At 34.8% G+C, this 6,000-nt stretch overlaps 1 protein-coding gene across 1 annotated transcript in view; it reads right to left on the bottom strand.

Moving 5' to 3' along the window:
* Positions 1–947: 947 nt before the first annotated feature.
* Positions 948–6,000, bottom strand: part of mafa (MAF bZIP transcription factor a) — a 179,187-nt gene continuing 174,134 nt past the window's right edge. Inside the window, exon 3 of the mRNA XM_087291452.1 lies at positions 948–4,412. The gene's annotated coding sequence lies outside the window, so the exon portion shown is untranslated. The remainder of the gene's footprint in view (positions 4,413–6,000) is intronic.

Below are 6,000 nucleotides of genomic sequence, written 5' to 3'. Positions count from 1 at the left end.
CCACGTGGATCCACACGTCCGTTGTCAAGCGTCAACCATGTTACAAATATAGTACATGATATTGTTGATCTATAGGTCACAGTTTCTTCTCATTATTTTTTGTTCAGTTAGTTAGTTAAAGGTTTAACCTTATGATTTAAATTACACAAATACTTTACAAATAAAAACATTTGGGGTGTGGGATGTGCTGAGGTGACATGATGGGATTTTCATTTTTGTTTTCTTTTGCAAAGCTTTCTGCACAACAACAAAATCTATGAAAAAATATAATAGAACAAAGTCGAATAAAATACAGTAACAATTGATCTGGGGTGGGTAAAACAGCATTTAAATAAATAAATAAATAAATAAATAATATTTTAATCCTTGTATCCTTGATTTGAACTTGTGAAATATTTAAGACTTTCACAATGTCTTTGATATTTAAAGCATTGGGGATAGCCCGTATTATCTAAACCAGTTTTCTAAATATATGAAGACAAAAAAAAAAAAGTCTTCTCTGCCCGTTTCCCCCACACGCGTCCTGGTTGGAGATTAATGAGCTGCTCTGGCCTGACAGCTTGCATGTCTGTGCTAGAGAGAAGAGTGGGCAGACGCTTGATTAAATGGAGGGGCCGTGCGTGTTTGTGTATAAGCATACAAAGACGTGATCCAAGCTCGTGCAGTGATAGAGACAGCATTGAGAATGGGGGAGGTAAATCTGAATGAGGATAACACACCTACAATTCCCTCCCTACCATCGGGATATCCATCATTTAATCTACTTCAGCTCAGGGTATATGGGTAATATTTCTTGACCTGTGATTACACTAACAGCCTATTGTTTGAACAGTGAACAATACCATTACTGTATGTACAATACCATCTGTTTACGTGATGTAAAGCTCTGCAAAATTTAGACAGCACACTTTGAGAAACCAATTTTAAATAATAGCAATAAGGAATAAGGTCTTTTTTCATTTATTTTTGCTCTGCTTGCTCATTTAATGTACCAGAAAGCCTGGTAAGATACATTATTCAATTAAAGAGTTCTTCTTAAACGTTATTTATGGTGACAGGTAATTCAGCTAATATAGATAAACATAATAACAACACAAGATAAAATATATATAAAAATAAATCTGTAGAAATTGCTTTGTAAAATTGCATATAAAGTTCATAATTTGATGGCATTTTGTCATATAGAGTGAACAAGGAAGATCAGCAGTCTTTTAAAGATGTAATCTGTATTTTTGCAATCATCAAATAGTAGTGGCTTATGAATTTTGAATATTTTTGGAGGCTAATAATAGGAGATTATTCAATTGCAGTCTGTACATCTGGATCAAGCCTGGTATAGAAAGTTACAGGTGTGGATCATAGATTATGCTGTGATTCAGATAAAGGTCAAAGCTGTGGAATAGTACACTTACAATCTGTTGATTCCCTGCAGTCCAGCGTGGCAACTGTCTGAGCTTTCACTGTCAAAGCGAGCTAGCTGGCACTAGTAAGTGACTCATTGAGATGTATAAATCCCATGTGACACCAAAAAAATAGATGGCTTTTGGCAAGCTGCCCCATACCATTTTGTGTGCTGCTGGTTAATTGGACTGCCCCACTTCACGTTTTCCCTATGCACTACTATTAGAGGCTACATAAACTGTAATTATTCAACTACTAGTTGGTTTGCAAACTTCGCAGAAACTTCAAATCTTGAAAAGAGAAAAGAGAATGTAAAAAAAGAGGAAAAACTGGCATTGATTATATTTGTACCACGTCTAAATCTAGATTTTTTTTGTCTTGATGGATCTCTCAGTAATCTTTCAGCTATGCATCAGCATGCAGATTGCTATTGATAATAGTTTTACATTATGTACACAACTCAAACCCTTTGTTTCCACTGTCGTAAGCTGTGGTTCCAGCCAAAGCATTATCAGTTCAGTCCAAGTGCAACTTTTTGTGATGTGTGGATTCATGCTAGTGGACTGGCTGAAGGGTATGCAGTTCATAAAAAGGAAGAAGGTGTTGGTGATGATGAAGGTCCTCTGAACGTTTTCTACCTGTTTGCGTGCACTTCATGCTTCTACACACCAAGCTGAGTTCTTTTTTTGTTTCGTTATGCTTGTGTATACTCCAATACGTCCCTCAAAAAAGTGGGCTGCAGTGCTTAAACTCAGAAAGGCAAGGCTGTTTCTCCATTCAACAGCTTAGGCATCGGCCGCTGTCCCAGAGATGAATAAATTCAGATAGTTTTTGAAGGGTTTTCCTCCAAGAGGTCCAAAATAACCCACATCCTACTAATGCAGGGTAACTGGGTCAGTCATAGAGTCACACGTAGGGCCACACATAGTCTAAAGCTCTCTAATTTTTCACATGCAGAGAGATGAGCGTGTCAAGTGAAAAGAAGGAAAACAGGGATGGTGTTCATATTGTACACCTATTTAAATACCTAAGTATTTAATTTGTCAAAATCAAACTATGCTATACTGTATAAATAACACAATGAGTAGTGAATAGTAAATATATAAATAAAGTAATGCAATATGTGTTACTTTTTTTGTATTTTTTTCCTATTCACCCCTCCAAAAAATGTACTCACCCTCATGTTGGAAAATTAATAGTTTTTAAGCTTGGAAATGCTAACGTTATCATTTTTAGCGTGACTCATATCCAAGTGTACAAAATGTATCAAAAGATGTTAAAATTCATGTTGTATAGAATAATCTTTATGATATGATTTTTTAAATCTACTTTTTTTTTGTTTACAGTGAATGACGAAGAGCAACACAAACATTCTTTAAAACCTCTGATTTGTTTATTTGTTATGTAGAGGAAAGGTTTTAATCCAGAACAAACTGAGGGTGAGCAAAAGATGAACATATTACTTGAGTAACTCTTATAGCCAATACATTTAAGTCATCTTGCAGATACGTGCTATAGATTTAATTAGTCATCTCCAAGTTGTCTGTGGTTTATAAAGTGCTAAGGGCCGTGACACACCAAGCTGACAGTCAGCCATCATTTAACATCGGACATTCTGTGAGCTTCTGTTGGGCCAGTTTTTGCAGTGTGTTCTGCATGTCGGCTCTAGTCTATCTCACATCGACGGCGCTTCATCCGATTCAGCATGTTAAACCCACGTCAGGCCCTTTGGCGAGAAAGGCCTTCAGTTTAATTTAGTATATGAGTGAAGCGATTTTGATGAATGTGAATGAAGACAGTAAAGACAGAAGTCTGTTCTAATGTCTTGTCATCTTACCTGAGCACTTAAGTATGTGAGCATTTTTAAAACAAAATGAGCTGCCCCGAATGAAGAACAGTTTTTATAATCAGAATAGTCAGCACTTTTTTTATTATTTATGGTTTCTGTATCCACAGTCCTAGTTTCAGTTTCATTTGAATAAGAGATACAGTCTGTTTGTACCTGCTGATATAGTCAGTTGCTGCCCTACACGTAGGTGCAGAATGCAGATTTGCAGTTATCTGCAGTTATTTTGTTGTCTTCTATCACATTTTTTGGTAGATATGCAGCTGACATGATGAGACAACACAGTCAGCTTTTGTCGCCGCTAATTAGACATTGGCTTGGTGTGTCATGGACTTTATGTAGGAATATGGTTTAGGTAGAAGTTGTAGATTTAGAAATAATGGGCAATACATGATTATAAAAAAATAATAATATATGATAGTACTGATAATTAATAATACTAAAGCAAACAAAAAAAAAAACCATGCTTGACAGCAATTTCAGTTTTTTCAGTCAATTTTCTTTCTCCATATTGTTGTATTTATATTGATATAAAAGTGTATATTGCATAAATTAAGCTAATTTGAATCTACATAAAGTGGTTATGCTTGGTAAGACAACGATTTGAGGAATAAACTAGTTTTGTAATATATGTATGTTTAGTTCTAACATTTTCTTTCATTTAATTTGCTTAAAATTGTGGGTTAAAACTAGCTGAAAATATGATTTGAACTCATAAAATAACATATGTATCTGTATGGGATAATTACAATGTATGGAGAAAGTCCTCTACAAAAGATGCTGAGTGTGGCCCCAGTGAAGCGATGTTTTGCTGATGTAATAATCACGATTTCATGCACTGATGTTTTTCACCTGAAAAGTAAGAGTGTTTTCAGCTGCAAGATACCATCCTTTCCATAAGGTTAGTTTTCTTCCAATTTCAGTTTTGTTGCAGCTTTTCCAGTTGTCTTCTGTTTGATATGTTTATTTGTAGAAAAAAAAGAAGCAGTAGGTGCAATCAAGGAAAAGGGATCTATCAAAGGACTCGGCTCTTAAGAACAGTGCCAGGGGAAGACGGGGAATTGTGGATCTGATTCTCATTGCATCATCTTCAGAGAGTTTGAGGTCTTGTGCTTTGTGGAAGGCCTTGTTTTGAGAGTCATCGCGTCATCTGCCACCAGGATATCTGCAGCGAGAGACAGTAAAGAGAACAGAAAGGAGGTAAAAAAAAAAGGAAGAGACATAGATGAGTAATTGGTTGGGTGCATGTGGGACACAGGAGACACTCTGTGAAGTGAGTTCGCCAGTGATGTAAAGTGAGTCATGCCTGCTTGGGTGGTTGTTTGTCCAGAAGAATCCAAAAAAGGAGGGTGACCACCCTGCGCTTGTGAGTTGGCCATCATCCACACTAAGATTAGGAGCGACAGCGGTCGCCGCTTGGGGTAACACCATTTTCAGAATCAATTAAATACACACCACTGGAGAATGCTCATCACCTCATGTGATTAATGTCCACTACCTAAATTCCTCTCACACAATACTATTGAGCTGCACCACTGTCAACACCAAAGGTACTCACGGATTGCAGTATTTTTGTATTACAGTATGTCATTGACATAATCAATGACATAATCTATTTTTAGACATATGTATGTTTACGTTTGTCTAAAAATTAATCCCCTTCCCTCTGAAGTGATACGAAATGCAGCAAAATCATCATTGAAACTTCACCATATAATTTTATAACTGATTGATTGAAGCAACGCCTGTGTTTTTGATAATTTTCCTAAAAAATGTTGACCGCCCAGATTATTTTGTTGTATAAACATCTGAACATTCAGCAAGTTAAAAGACAGAACAGAGCCTCTGCTTTGTAAAAAACAGAAATTATTAATGTTGAGAAAAACCTGGTCAAATTCATAACAATGACCAAAAGCTTGGACATTCATTTATCGCTTGGTGGTTTCAACTGATCCTTAATAGTGCCCCCTGCCATATAACAGAGAAAGCATGAAAAGCCAAAAAAATGTTGTCAGTGGTGGGGAAGCATTTTGTTATACAGTAAATAACAAGAAATTTTGCCAATTGCAGGAGATGAGCGGACAAATAAATTTTACACCCAATTTTTCTTAACAGGTAAAAACAACATAGGAACACAATACCATGAAAGGACCGATGTAAGTGGGAACTTCTGCAGGCTCACTGTTCTTAATAATAATAATAATAATAATTATTATTATTATTAATTAATATTATTAATATTAATATAAATATATAATTAATATAATAATTATTATTAAACTGAATTGTATCAACATTTACAGGCGTTTCAAATAATATATTATCAAAAAATAGTGCAGGCTCATTACTCGATTTGTGTCCATTATTCCTATAGTTTCATGACCAACCAAGACATTACATTTAATTGCTTCAAACTATTAAAAATGTCAAAATACCTTTGTTGATCCTAACCTTAACCCTAACCCACATAGAATATGTGCCTGATGAAAACAGCAGAAAACAGCTAATTAACACAGATTTTTGAGCCTGTTATTTAATTTATGTATTTACTTGTGTAAAGGAATATATACTTGCAATTATTTGTTAATTTCAGTAATATTATAAAAAAATATGCATTTCTTAATTATTTATGAACAATACAATTTGTATTTTTTTTTGTCTTTTTATATGATGCATTATTTGAGATAGACACTGTAGCTTTGTTTACAAAACAAGTGCTTAAAAATAAATAAAATAAATAAATAAATAAATAA

The sequence above is a fragment of the Danio rerio genome, chromosome 18 (genome assembly GCF_052040795.2).
Source record: "Danio rerio strain M-AB ecotype USA chromosome 18, GRCz13ab, whole genome shotgun sequence".
NCBI classification, from domain to species: Eukaryota; Metazoa; Chordata; class Actinopteri; order Cypriniformes; family Danionidae; genus Danio; species Danio rerio.
Note: the sequence above shows the minus strand (reverse complement) of the source record. Positions and strands in the feature narration are given on the sequence as shown.